Raw genomic sequence first — 15,890 nt, 5'->3', positions numbered from 1 at the left:
TAGAACAGATTTTTCTGATAAAATATATAGTTGTGTAAATTCGATAGATACCGGATCTTTTGTTCTCTGTTAAACGACTGGGTCGACAAAACGACTAATCTTCAGTTGCTCTTAAAATCATAAAAGCCAACCTTCCAACTATGGTGAACTTCTGCGCGTGTGTGAATGAGGATAATGTTCAATTTGATCCTGAACAACAAGAGAGCGACAGCAAAGTTCCGTGGAACTTCCAAGTTATAATTACCAGGTAGTTGGACATTTCAGTAATTAAAGCTGGAATCTTCGTAGTTATTCGAAGTTGATTCTTAAAATTATCTGGGTGTTTCTCCGGCGGTGACCCTTTTACGATGCTCGTCGAACTTACTGTCGTTACAGTTACTTACTCGCCGACTTTCGTGACATTTATGAATTTAACGCACGGCGAAATATATTGCGGTAAATCCTGTTTTTTCTTTTTTTTTTTTTTTTTTTTTGATATCTGCTTTCATTAAAGAATTTTTTTTATTCCGCCATCTATTTTCTAAGCCCTTTATCAACGCGAGGAAAAAATATCGCTGTACAAATTTGCAACTGACAAACGGATCTCCCTCCAAATCAAAATTTGACACTTTACCGGAATACAGCTGCCAAAAGAATATCGCGTGTCAATTTCCACAAGGGTAAACGAGTTTCATAGAATTCCGAATACATCGCCCCGCGTTCGTACGAACCTGGCTAGAAGAAAAGGATTAAATTACACAGCAGGATGCGAATCGTGGTAAATTTCGATATTGATTTTGCTGAAACTCAACCAGGAGAAACGTTCCCACCCTTTTGCTCCATGGGCCATCACTGGTTCCAATTGAAAAACGATGCGACACACAGGCACTAGGTATTTCCCAATAATATCGTGCACGAAAACTTCACGTAGTCATCGCTGGATCGTTTAAGTGCCCTACGGTTTGGTCGTTGTGGAATTTTTCGCGCGAACGATGATGTGAAAAATGGTTTGGCCATGTGGCGAACGTTCCGTGCTTTTTACTTTCAGCCCCCTTTTCTTCTTTCAAATTCTATGTATTTTATCCGGATTTCAAGCGTTTGATGTGCTCTACGATCCAGCTAATTGGGAAGCGTTCGATCGTTGAATGGTTCGAGGCCTCTCAAAAACGAACAGATGATGTTTCAAAGAAATCCTTTATACGAAGATAACTTTCCGTCCGATTTGTTGAATTCCTCTCACAAATATTACGCTCTCTTACAAGTATGCGGGTCGAAATATTGGCCATTTTTCTGACAGAAATATCATCGATTTATAATTAATTACGTCCACGTCCATTTCTACATCGAAGCATACTTACCATTTTGTACTCGTAAACGTAACAGACGAAACTGAACTTCGATATACTCACACTTTGACCCCATTAAAGAACGCGCCAGGTAAAAGCCAAACTTTGGTGCGAAATTCTTATGAAATCGACTTGGTTACCAAAAAGAAGAGTCCGTAATTAGTCGTTGGCAATCGTTTAAACGTCGTCGAAAGAAGTACGATTACTGTTGGATCCGGAGGTGCTTGAGCCTCGGGCGATCGCAGCTAACGAAAAACTTCTCGCGAGTACGGCAGATTCGTGGTACGGTGCAGTATTTTCCGAGCGGCGAACTGCCATAATTCGCTGCCAAGTTCATAGACAAGAGGGTGAGGGAATGAGAAGGTGGAGGAGAGATGCGGCGCGAGAGACGACAGCGAAAAAGAGAAAAACTCGAACGAGAGATCCGAAGTTTGGTCCACGGCCTCGACCTCGGGAAAAAACGCATCTCCGAGCGCAATATATCAAAGAGATACGCGTGACCGAACGAATCACGATCCGACGCTGGCCAACGTCGTCCATCCGGTGCGCGAGCAACGCGCCACCAGTAATACGCCGCGCTACCCCTCCGAGAGATAACCTAATGTTCGCTCCTATTAACAAAAGGGCCAGACCTCACCCTTCCGAAGAATCGCGCGCCAACCATTCGAACACGCAGCCCTGGAAATTTGAACGCCCAAAGCGTTTTGCAAATTACGCATCGTTCTTCGAAATAGTTGGACCGCGTACTTTCGTACACAGGCGGAGGCAATATTCTCTAATACGACGAAGGTACGCGTTGATTTTCTTCCTGAATTTTCTGGATCTGAATCTACCAAATCCTTCGAAACTTCCATTCTACGCGTTGCTCACTATAATCATTACTTCGCTGTTTTTATGTATCTTTTGTAATTAGACCACGATATTATTTTACTCGTTTGTTAGAAAATTTCTAAAGTATTGTAATTCTCATCTGTAATGCTACATTTCCCCGTAAATAAATGAACAAATAATCTGCGAAACTTAGAAACGTTAACAATCTTCTCGGAACTAATAATAAATATTATTACGCGCAATAAAACGTGTTGTTTTCGTTAAGAAGCTCGATTCCCCAAAAAAGCCTGCTCAAAAGTCGCGTGTTTAAAGGTTAATTTTCTTGTTTTCTGTACCTTGGCCATTCCCTGACTCGGCCTGTTAATTAACCGGAGTTAACCGAAGGCCAGGGAGAAACGGAAAGCGGCGGCGATTCAAAGGAATTTACGATTTTCCTCTACCGGTGCGATAGAAAGAGAAGTGGAAAAAGGAAAGGATTGAAGTATCGAAACTCGGCTCGGGCTGGTGCAGAGGGTTAGCAAGGTTTCGACGTCGGGAGCCGCGTTTCGCGTAGATTTACACGAAACTTCTAAGCTTTGGATGTGCTCGTGGAAGAAGCCGAACCGTAGCCTGCTGATTCGCCTCGCGGTAAATTCCAATTCCCTAGTTCCGTTTTAATTGCCGGCTTAATGCACTTCTGTATTCTCACTCTCGTTCTCTTTTTCTAGCGCATTATCATTGCGTGCGCTATTTGGCTCGCTTTCTTGCACTTGGTGCACGCTCGACTCGTTACATCGGAAAATTCCTTCTGTTCGAGAAGCTTTTACACCACGCGAAGTAACCAAGAAACCTGGATGCTCCGAGCCAAAGGACTCGAATATTTCACGATAATTCGATTTCCCACGATACGGTTCCATTGATCCCAGCTAGCTCCTGGAATCATGTCCTGGAAATCCTTGCTCGTGACAAAGACACGAACGTATCGATCGGCGTTAAGAACGTCAATTTGGATTACGTTTATAATATGAAAGGAGAGTTTGATATTCCTCAACATTGACGCGTCGAATTCGATTTTCGAAGTCGAGAAATAATTTTCTAAGAAATTGACTTTTCCTTATAATCTTTACAATCGTGAAATCTTCTCCTAGCGTTAGTCCTGGCTTCGCTATCTCCCGTGTTGAAAATTAATTAGCCAAATCACAGGAACGTCAGAGGTACCTGACTGCTAATCTTCGATATAACTACACCGATAAAAAAACACGTATATCAAAGCTATCTTCGGCTATATACAACCTTTGATTGATATCGGACAACCATCGCCGGTAGCTATAAATTGAAAGACGAATCGACGAACGGTGATTATGTATTAATCCATATGGATGGATTAATAGCCAGGGAAACTTTTGTACGTGGCAGAAAGAAAGATCCAGTAGCCGCTCCCAACGATGCTGCATTCGCATGACAGAAAGACGTACATCACGCTGGTAGATGATCGCTAGAAATGGATCCCCCTTTGTTATATTACGGACGCATTAGTAAAATTCAACGGTGATCCTTTCGTCGGTTTGTTCTACTTACACGTTCCGAGCGACTGATGAGATTAGCGATCGTCATAAATCACGGTTAAGTCTGAGTTATGACACATCACACAAATCTGCGAGAAACGCTCGGTATCTATTGTTTGGTCGCTGAAACACGACCAGTGGAAACAATTCGTATGCATACGAATTCGAATAAAACGCGAGCTAGGTAATTCCAAGAAACGTTCGAAGCGGTAAAATCTAATTATCCTAGATGCCTCCAGGCTTCGTTGATAGACAAGACGATTAAATCGGCCCCTGGTGATGCCTTCGCTAAAAATTTCGAACTCTTTTTATCGTTTTTCCCGTTCTATTCCCGTGGGTCGAGCATTAACCCGATCGTCTAATATCCGTAATTTCCTAAGGGATTTGCACGAACGAGCCAGCTAGCCCAAGGTAGTCCATACACCATAAACGTTTTAATTTCCATCTCGCTATCGGTGTATCGGGCGGCGATCGGGTAAAGAGGCTGCCGGTCGCTCGAACGCTAATCTACAATTTACATGGCCTTCTGATTGCGTGTCCAAGTTCACCGGACGAAACTACTGTTCCTCCCGGGATAACGGTTGACAACCACTGCTTCCTTCCTTCGTAACTCCGGATTAGCGTCACTATCGAGGCTACTAAATGTCCGATCGCTATCGTATAGCTGACTCTGATAACAGAGGAGAGCACGCACGCCTAACACGCCCGATTCTCGTGCTAATCACTGTTTTAATCCAATCCGTGATAGCGACGAGGGTTACTCGTGACGATAAATTGCCCGATAAACTCTCCGGCTTCTCTACTTTTTTTTCCTTTCTCTCTCTCTCTCTCTCTCTCTCTTTTCCTCGTCCTCCACTTTCCCCTTTCCTTCGTTTCCTTCTTTTTCCCCGTCTTTTTGCTTTTGGTCAACCTGCGAGACACTTTCAGCGAGTAGCGGTGAAACTCTGGGATATTCTCTGCACTCTGCAGCTTTACACGAATCTCAGCCGCTTAACTGAGATCAGCGACGAAGGTTACTATTCCAAAATCTTCCTTGGTTAACGCTTCTAACAGGAACGATTTACTCAGGAACCGCCCATGGGCTACGGATAACTACGTATCGCGATATTTTATCACTACGATCTACAAAGGTGAAATTTTCGTTACCCTTCGCGGAATTAATTCAAAAACTTTCTGCGAATAGTTCGTGTTACTTTAGCATCTTTGATCTTGTTTCGTTCCTTCGTTTTACGGCGAAATTCCGTGACACGGGGCAAGCTACGTTCATCTTATACGAAGACGAAAAGGAATCGTTTTGAATAAATGTATTGAAACTGTCGTTAAAAGAATAAAAATAAAGTTACGATATCAATAACAAATAAAGTTAGGATCCCGTCTATCGGTCTGACCATGGAGCGACTTATACCACTTAAAAATCGCGGGTGTATCGCACCAGCTGTGTATGTATCTTCTAGGACGACAATCGCAAATTATTTCAATTATAATAATTATAATAATGTAATCTATTTTACTTCGAATGCTCGAGTACATTGTTGACAATTTCAGTAAATTTCAAATTAAATGACAAGTGACAGGTCGACCTGCTTTCCGTAACTAGATTAGCCAAGTTCTGAAATTTTGCACACCATATTGTAGTGCCTCACAGTAAAGTGGAATTTCTAATTTCATGACCTGAGACGTGTACTTCGGGACGCGAATTTTAAGTGCCCTACATTATTCAGTTCAAAGTGCCTGTAACCTACCGAGTGACTCGGATAGCTTTAACTTATACCAGCGAGTTCGTCGAATTATTCAAACAAGTGCCTATATATTTCAATATTCAAAAATAAAATCTCCCCATATGTCTACAAGCGCGTATAAAAATATCTCTATTTAAATCTCTAATTCTCAGAAGTCTGATTAAAACTAAAAGTACGATGTTCTCGGTAAAAATCGAGGAATACGTTGATTGACCTAATCGATCCTATAGTACACCATGAGAAAGCTTAGCATCGCAGCCAAACAGAAGAATGTATTCCAGGATAACGTCCTGTTCGACCAAGCGTTTAACGATTTAATATTCGTTGCCGATGTCCTCGAAATTCCTGACCGGTCGAGATCGATATTGTCTCTCGCGTTGCATCGAAGTCGACTTCGCCGGTTTATTATAATTTATCGATGACCCCGCATTTCCATATTACGAGCGTCGACGTTATTACCAGGCAACGGACTCGCTCGCGTTTGCCTTGTACAAATCAGTCATCGTTATGCGCACTGGCAGCGACGTAATTATAATTAACAGTTTATCCGCTACCTGGCGCGTGATTTGCAACGCTATAAAAGAAAGTTACGAACGCCGCGTGATTCACGTTCGAAACGACGTCTCGCATCAAAATGCTTCATTCGCGACGGCCAACTCGTTCCTGCGTTTCTTCTTCTAGCGCCGAGGTAATTGTCGATTAAAATTTATGTCTCTGAATAAATCGTTAATAAACGGCGATAACTTTTTTCCCTTTATAAGGTGACAGTGGCAATCTTGCGATAATCACATGACGAGATAATAAAGTCATGTGTTTTGAAAATATGGAACAACTGTTATTAAGTGCGTTTAATATTGATATAATAGATTGACTGGTTCGCGTTTTCTTCTTAATCATCAGATAACTTTCTAACTTGTTCTCGCCGACGTTATCCGATTTCTGTGGAATTTGATTAGCAGCGAGCAAACATTATTGTTACTTTGACAGCGGATTGGTGTTTCCTGTCTAGTCGCTGTGAAAGCCGATATATTATATTTGATCGAAGAATTTCTGTCAAAGCGAGTGTATCGTATCACGCTCAAGTACTTTCTTTACAAATAAGAAAGTTTCGAATAAAGTTCACTACCGGAAGCAGAAATACTCAGTTGATAAAACCTTCGCTGATCAGACCTGCGCAAACACAGCATACATTGATATAATACGTGCGATATTTTATTTATAAGCCCGTCTATCCTTACGATTTTTTATTGTTATTAAACCTAAACATAATCTTGCGCTGTATCATAGAAGTTGCACGAACAGTGCAAAATCCAGCGTGTTTTGTGTCACTTGTTACTAACTATTCTGGTAGTAAATGTATAAAGAACAGCGTAATCCTAATAAATAATCATCTTCCAGAAAATGTACATTTATTGAAATTACATTACTCCAGTTGAAGATCCATATTTACCTAAGTGCATGAAATGACACACATTTGTTTCAGAATGTTCACATGAGCACGTGTTACGAACGTAGAAATGCGTTTAACGAACAGTGACGAACGCTAAGGTGCAAAAGTATCGCTCCGTAATATTCACGTGCATTCTCGTTTCTGCTCCGTTGCTTGTTCCCCGTAGTACGATCCTAGTAGCCGAATTTCGCTTTTTCGATCGAACAAATATCAGGTAGGAAACCATTGTAACACATCGCGAGTAGAACACAACCGATTTTGTTTGTTCGACTGACATTTCATGTTCTATAAAATCAATACTAAATGTGTTATGGAACTGTGTACTTTTGGAATCGCGAAATCCTCGTCGAAGAAAACATAGTAACTCGAGCTGTTTAACTTATTTACTACGACCTCGTTTATGATCATAAAACAGAAATTAGATTAAGTAATTTTCTGAAATATTCTTAAACGAAGAGTTATTAGGTTGAAGTTAACCGGGGCGATTAAGCGGAAAAGCGAACAATAAATCGAAATGAAGAAGGTTCATACGCGTACGCGAGCAACATTTTTCCCCTCGTTACTCCAACTATTTTACGTAAAACGCGACAAAGGAAGCAAGGAATACAGTTGTTTCATCGTGGTGGTGAAGGATAAACGTTTTAGAACGGTTTTCGCAAACTGAAAACGCCGGCTGTCTCGGGCGTTAAAGGCTCAAAGGAAGATAACGTCGGGCAAAAAGCATCATTTTAAACGTCACGACCACGTTTAATTGCCGTAGGAAAATTCGTTCTTTCTTTTCCGAGTGTGTACGCGAGAATGGAATCGCCGCGTAAAAAGTGAGACGAATCAGGAGAGAGAAAGAAAGAGTGAGACTTTCAAAGCATCGCTGTTAGACGCGCTCTAAAGCTGTATGCCGAGTATAAATTTCAATTAAAGTTCGCTTAATTTCGACCGTGTCAAAGCAGACTCTATTACCTTGCATTATCGTTAACAGTACACCGCTGCTGGACTTAACTGACACGACAATGGACCGTGTGCCAGTTTATAAAGCGGTTCCCTGGAAATATTAGCGCACTGACAAATCTGGACGGCTAATCGATATTTCGACATTAATCGTACTTTTACGATCCAACGAGTGTTTCTCCAGAGGAAGTATATCAAAATTGTTACCGTAATCGTTTCCGAGGTAATTTCCAAGCAGATTTGTTTTGGTATGGAACGAAGTTGCTTTTAGAACGGTGTTTTCTTAATTACGAAATGCTTCAAGAGGGAATTTATGGTCGCATGGATTTAGAAGGGCTCAGATAGCAATATTGCCGGTTTTATAACCGTGCTTAGTGGCTTGTCTCTCGGTAATGTACTAGATAACATCCCCAAAAATATAAACGTTCTTCCAATTAAGAGAAACCATACAAACAAGTTACTTTGCTTACGTACTCCGTACATCTGTATAAGAATAAACTGTAAGGCAAACACTGGATTTTTAACAAATCCAGTACTATCCAGTTTAAAATCCAGTAAAATCCAGTTTAAAAAACTGAAATTTTTAACAAATAAATGTAAAAACTGTTCGTATAAATTTATTTATTAGATCGAAATCCACGATCGAACTTCCCGATCTTCCCGAATTTAACTACAGTAACAACCCTCTTTACTACGTAAGTAATTTAAACAAATTCCAGGAAAAATATGACAATTTATGACAACGATATATTCTCACGGTATATTAATACGTTAATGCAAAGTCTAAGATGCCTCAAGGTATATTCTTGTACTAATTACTCAATATCATAGTTATTACAATGAAATTCAAGAAAGAGGACCTTCTTGCTGGTGCATCCTCGTCTGATAAACAGTCGAAATTTTTCCCGTGTCCCGTCAGAAGCAGCGGAGGCCAGCTAGATGGCCTCGGCTTTCCATGGATACAGCCTTTACGAGCGAGTTTTGCATACAAATTGACCCCGGAAGCTGGGATGAGGTGGAACTTGTTTACGATGACGAGTGTTCGTCCAAGTTGCGAGCCCCGACTCAGTTCGTGTCAGCATATAAAGCACCGAGAACCGTGAAGAATTTTAATTGAAATTACTTAATTAACGCCAGCAGTTCCCGGTAAGCGTGACGTCATGTGCGTAATTATGGGATGCACATCCTCCGCATAACTGTCAAAGTAGCTACGATCACCAAGTAGCTTGTGCGACGCGAGCATTACTCGCGAACGATGCATCGCTCGTAGCAATTTGCAAGGTATTTTGACATTCTACGTTATAATTTCGAATTTCCAAGCATCCATCGTACGAGTTTACAATCGATACTGTCGATTGCTCGCGATTTTTAATCTATATGAAGAATAACGTAGATATTTCACGTAGATATTTGATTTTATACAAACACGGCACACGATACTAAATACCAAGCATCGCAACATCGACGAAATCGACAATTATATTCATCGAGAAAGAAAGAACGATATCGGTAGGAAGTCGTTCATATGGATAGGCAGAGAATCCGATCGACTTGCCAGAATAACGTACAATCGTCTATCCGCTTCACAAAGTTCTTTCGTATCGATCAAAGTGCACATTCCGACAAAGAGCTTCATAAACGCTCGACTGCTGAATATTCATATACGTACATAACAATGCGAGTCTGACGCGACAAAACCAGAATTGATTACGTGTCAGTCGAATTTCATTGGTAGCACACGCGAGAGAATCGCAATGTTTTCACCTATCGAGGTACGTTCGCCGGCGCAGTACATAAAAATTTCCACTACGTATCTCGTGCACGATAGTGTGAGTGTCGTTCATCGAAATGACGACGACATTACATAGGTAACCGCGTGCGCGTGAAAACCACGCGGCGACGCGGAGCGGCGCGCGATTCAGCTGAGTGGGAAATGCATTTTTCTACGGACGAAAGCTTGACACCCGATAAAAAATACATACGACAGTGAAACGAGAGCATCGAATGATGTTTTATGTAGCTGTTGCGCGTTCTCCTCGTCGAAATTATGCAGCAGACGAGCAATTTTATTTTCCGTTTGCGAATCGGTGCCATGCGAAAGGATGATTGGAAATACGTACGTGGGAGGCGAGGGGACAAGAGCGGGGCTGTCGTTCGTGTCTTTGAGACGGAACTACCCTCGGTACGGGCAAACAAATTAAATTTGCCAACCGCATGAAAGGAGGCTGGTTTCTTATGCCGAATACGGAGTCTCCCTCTCTCTCTCTCTCTCTCTCTCTCTCTCTTCGGAGAATTATCGGTCGACTTCCATGAAAATTCTTCTGTCGACAAATATTAAAAGTTCTGACGACCGAATTTTCCAGTAGATTCGAAAATTACGATATCGGAGCACGGTCTACAATCCATCGGAAACTCGATCAACCGATAGTCCTTAAACCTGTACGCGAAGCTCTCAAACTTTCCGTAACAAGTTCGAATTGAATTTATCGGTTCGATCGTAGTGTTTCTGTCGCGGCCGCAAAAGTTCGGGCTAACTTCTAGCTATTCGCGAAAAATGCGTTTTAACTAGACCATTAGTCGAGGCACTCTATCGTCGGAAAGGACCACACGATCGGGGTACGAGCTTCGTGCCGACGCTGCGACGCCCGCAACTGTAACACGGCACGAAAGAAGAAACCTAAGCGTCGAACGAGCTTGTCCGTATTCAAATAGTTGCTCGCCTGCCTAAGGGGAAACCACGAAAGAGACGGAAACTAGCCTGCAATAAAAAAGAAAGGAAACGCGGGTGAAACAGTTCGTTGGTAAAGTTTGTTCGCCGATATTCCGGAAGCTCTCCTTGTAGCTAATCCAGCCACGAAACCAGCCACGTTCTGTACAGGATTACGAAGCGGCCGATAAGTTTCCGGTCTTCTGGAACAATTGACACGTCGTGGTAATACGTGTCCCTCTCCTTGCGCCGCCAGCCACCCCTTTTGTTCCAGATAGCCCTGAGCCGCAACACATCCCGTGCACGAGCTCCCAAACTGTCGTAGCAAGTCCTGACTTTGTCGTGCAGTATCTGCTTCGAGTCTGTACGGTGCAGCGTGCAAGAGGCTCTAGGCATCCAGCAGCGTGCTAGTTCAGTGCCGAGAATAGAGTGAAGTTGTTCAGCAGTTTCCCTGGTGACATCGGCCGTACACCTTCCACGTCACCAACGAGCAATTTCCAAGCGTCCGGCTGGAGAAAAGGTAGCTTGCTGGAGCCTTCATGTGAGCGAAATTACGAGAAAAGAGGAAATTGGAAGTCCGTTCTTTTTCCTTACGACGCGATTACTTTGAATCGAGACTCCGGAACGTTGTTTCGTTCGTGATTCTTTAACAGCTATCGTCAAGCCTTCGTGTTCCGTGTATTTTCTGACAACTTGCAGACTCGTGTAAACGATATTATATTTGTTATTATTGTACGATCATATCATCCGAGCGTCATCGTTTCTTCGTACAAAAGTTTCTCACAAATATCGAAGATCTTTTGCTTTTGCCAAGTTCCAGTACATCTGAAGATCGTGCGAATAAGAGGAATATTCGGATACGAGGAGTGCCGACAATTAAGACATTCGAATTAGAACTCTCGAACAACGTGGATGCGAATATAATGGCACCGACGGAAACCAATCACGAATAACGAACGTCTCGACGATAATGGCCGGGAAGATTCTTCATTATGTCTCGTTAAAACAAATGCCTCTTTCGATGAGTTACTTATGCGGACGTCCGCTGTTCACTTGGAGCACTCTTAGCGCCGAGTAACCCTTAGTCGCTGTAAATCCATTTGGTGTGAACGATTCATCAATGTGATGGATCGTGCCGAAAGTCCAACGTTTACGAGGATGAATGTGCCCTTAAGTTATATTCGCCCCACGGCCGAACGCCATTATTTAAGTTCGGAAGCTGCGAGTCGCCCGACCTGACATTATCGAAGAGCGACCGTCGATTGGAAAGTTAAATACGCCTTCGATCCGACCGATCGATCCAACATTCCTATTTCGCGTTTCGCTTGATCTCGCCCATCGACGTACGCGTTGCTGTTCCATAAATGGATACGTCGATTAAATATGTATCTACCGAAGTATAGATCTAAATTCACGACAGCCACAAATAGCTTTGAAATACCAGCTAGGACGACGTAATTTAGATCAGGTTTGTTTAACTCTTTATAACCGGAATTTTCTTATGAATTCCAAGTTATTTTTCACTCGTGGACAGTGCTAACGTATCTAAATCCTCTCTGCTACCAACTTTTCCGTAATATCTTTATAAAAGTAGGGGCGATTTTTCATCTCGAACCAACTTCCATCATAAATTTTTAAGCAATCTCGCCAACAACTATTTGAAAGTCGAACAGTTGCTAAGATTACCAGCGATTCGAAGCGAAAAACTCTGGCATGGAACGGGGGATTAACTCCGTTTCAAAATGGCTAGCCGTTCGGTTCTTGTTTACGATGAAAAATTGAACGGAATTGGAAAGGACGTTGCATTGGACGATTCGATATGTAGGCGTAAAAGTAACATTTGCGTGACGTATAATTTAAATAAGTAATCGAATTAAAGCTCGGCGCCCCTTTTCGGGGCTGGTTGCGGGATACGCGGTCGTTCTACGGCGGAAAACTTGATAATTTAATTTCGCGCGGCAAAGGAAGTTAATCCCGCCGTGACGATGGGGTAGCACGAAGTAAAAGAGCTTCCGCTGGATGCAGCAAGGACGTGGGTGGGTCTATCCGGCAGTTCCGCCGCCGCGACCAACCCAGGAAGTAACTTCTGTTTGTTTTGTTCCGGCTACAGTTGACAGGAGTTATGTTTAACTCGCCTTACGCGAGTACCAAGCACCCAACCGAAGATGAAGAGGAAAACGTCGGGAAGATGGAACGCGAGCTAGAAGGCGTCTCTTCTCTGTCTCCGTTCCGCCGACCTGCTTCGTTCAAGTATCCTCCATGACTGTTCTCGATGGGAGAAACGTATTCAGAAATTAATAAGAAGCTTCTGGCGAAGCGCGCTGGTGTCTCGAATCTTTCACGTTACCGAATTGGTCGAAAATAGAGGCGAAGCTTTACGAGGTTCGCAGCTGCGAGTTTCTTTCCACGTTTACTCGATAAATTTAATCTGAATAGAGATTGAGTACTCGGAATAAAAGAAGACTAGCGTAATAATTCGAGCAATCTAATCTGAAGGCAAGTGATTCCGTTTACGCTTTTTGTAATTCCATTTTCTCCTCTGATATAAAACTGGACAGATTTCGAGGAAATATAGATTAATTCCTCAAGCTAATTTCTTCTTTCAAATAGAACGAATGAAGAAAATAAATATTTAATCGATTATTATATAATGATAGATACCTAACTATAAGTTTCGCTATTAACTGAAGATGTCAAATGATGGCATACGACTATTTTTACAAGAAATTGTCGATACGATTTTCGATGGTTTAATGAGAAACTCAGTAAGCATCTACTGAGTATCAGTGCCCGCTGCAATATCTAGTACAATCGACATCAGTCCCAGTAAAGGCACAGAGTAATTAGGTCTCTGACTAACGTTCACCATGCGAGCAGTATTTGGACCAACGAAGTATTCGATTGCCACACGTACATACGACACCGAACGCTTCATCGAAACGTAGTCGTTTTACGTTGCGCCGAAGTGCGAGATTAAATTATGGTAGCCTTTGATTTCCGGCTTAATAGAAGTGACGCCATCGCTCTAACTGCTTCGAGAGCATCGAAGTGCGATTGCGACTCGATGAGCGAGATTGAGATTCGACGTGCGAGAGCTTAAGGAATTAAGTTAGTTTGAACAAATATTCTATAGTAAGTGATAAGTTGCGTTTTTCTAAAGCGCGTTATGAAATAACTTTGAATAGAATTTGACTGAAACGTAAAAAAGATTGGAGCCATCGGTGAATCGATCGATATGTTAGATTTTATGTGGTCCACTGTCTCTCTTCTAGTATAATTTATATATTGTAGAATTAACGGGGCGTAAAACTGCTATTTTTTCAACTACTCTGATACGTGTGAATCCTTGTCGTTAATTACTATTGTACCACTAATGGGAGAACCGGCAGATCAAAATAAAAAAGTGTTCCGCGAGAAATCATGAATGCATATTGCATAACGAAATGGAGAATACAGCGAGTCGGACGGCGTTGCAGAAACGGACGGGAAACGAGATTTAATTAAAAGACAAAATATGATTACCGGCGTAAGGAATACGTTGGATCAGCGATAAAAATCGGTGAATCGCGTGTGGCGGACCAGGTGCCTCCAATGGTTGTATTCAAATAAAACAGGACTGGAAAAAGGCGCAACGGCCAAACAAGACGAAAAAAACGGGGAAAGCTTGAAAAGCAAGAAGAACAAAAAAAATATCGCTTCACGAACGTAGAAAAACAAACTGCTCGTTTATTGGAAAACCCGAAGCTGACATCAAGGGAAAGTAGAAAAAAACAGCTAAACGCCGCTTCGACGCACAAAGTCAGAAAATTAAGAGAATCGAAAGATTTTCCCCGCCAACAAGCGATACGTAACCGAAGTTTGTTATTTACTTGCTATTTCCCACGTTATCGTCGATCCTTAAAATCACTTACGAATTAAACGAACGAAAATTGAAAAATTAGAAAGGCATGAAGGAAGAATAACGGATTGTGACGTGCAACATCAACGATTGACTGATCGATTGATAATCGAACGGGACAGAACCGAGTTGAAACGTGCACGGTACCAGCGAGACTTTATTTTCCTATCTCTGATCAGCAGATTGTCGCGCACAAGTCACGCGCCTAGCCGGAGTCAAACCGCGTTTCCATTCGCGCACACGTACGTGAAAATTGAATTCATCAGCGGCAGCTCGCTCCTTTCAACAAGCCTGGATTACGAGAGGAAACGTATCAAGCGTCAGACATCGGCATATTGTTGCTGGATACCAGCTCGTTGCTGGAAATTAGGCGGCTCTCGGTTTTGCGCTTCGCTCTCATGGACGAGAATTGCTTCCGGAACACGGTTGCTGAGCAAAACCAGGCATTACAAATCTGCATGGTGTTCTCAATATTGGAATAGAGGGCCTACATAACCGTTGCTCCTTATTGATTCGCGAGATACCAACAATATTCGGTTTTAATGCTTCTCGATGATAGCGCCACGGTTCCACCGAAAATTGGAAATGATACGCTGTCGGAGATTCCCTATTTTCCATGGTTCGCGTACGTTTACCTTTCAATCTAGTTTTCAACTCGGCTTCCAGATTTTATGCAGCGATTAGTATTCGTTCGGTAGATTTATTCGATAGATGCATGAATAATGCAGATATATTTTTAAAGGACGGTTACTATAAAATTGTACTATCAAGCGGTACAATATATAGGATTGAATTCGATATCGACAGCGTCACGGATGAAGGACATGATATCAATGAGTGGATGGATTCAGAAACTTGATATCGATGACCCCGAGATTCTGCAACCTGACATCGATGACTACGAGGTCGAGGGACCAATGACCCAAGGGTCTTTAGCTTTCGACAATGACAAGCCTGGACTCGCTAGACTGTAATTCAGAGATCTCAAGGTTCAGAGACTCGATGACAACATACGTATTATGGCACTGACATCTACAACCTAGATATAATACGAACGATAATTTAAATCAATCTCGTGTTTTGTTCTTTCTATACATCCTGTAGCGCGTGAAAATAATTTAATTAGTCCTCGGAGGAAGCCAGCGAAGAATTACAATGTAACAATATTAGGAGAGCAAGTAGAGGCGTGCAGAATCTTAAACCGCATAAAAAATGAACGTCGCACTTCATTATGTCCTTTTCTTCTCCCCTGTCATCCAACCTCCTCGATCGGCTTTCATTCGTCAAACCGTTCCCTTCACTTTCTCTTATCCAATTTCACCGCTCTCGAAAAGTCTACCCGGAGTATAACCCTGACTTCGAATATCCCTCCTCACTGGATAACGCCTTTTTCTTTCCAACTTCCCCTCGTCGTTCGTTCAACCCTCCACTCACTGTCTCAATTTTAACCG

At 42.3% G+C, this 15,890-nt stretch overlaps 1 protein-coding gene across 10 annotated transcripts in view; it reads right to left on the bottom strand.

Moving 5' to 3' along the window:
- LOC126870824 (agrin-like) overlaps positions 1–15,890 on the bottom strand; it is a 384,318-nt gene that overhangs the window by 283,416 nt on the left and 85,012 nt on the right. The gene's annotated exons all lie outside the window — the stretch shown is intronic.

Source organism: Bombus huntii, chromosome 11 (assembly GCF_024542735.1).
Source record: "Bombus huntii isolate Logan2020A chromosome 11, iyBomHunt1.1, whole genome shotgun sequence".
NCBI lineage: Eukaryota > Metazoa > Arthropoda > Insecta > Hymenoptera > Apidae > Bombus > Bombus huntii.
Note: the sequence above shows the minus strand (reverse complement) of the source record. Positions and strands in the feature narration are given on the sequence as shown.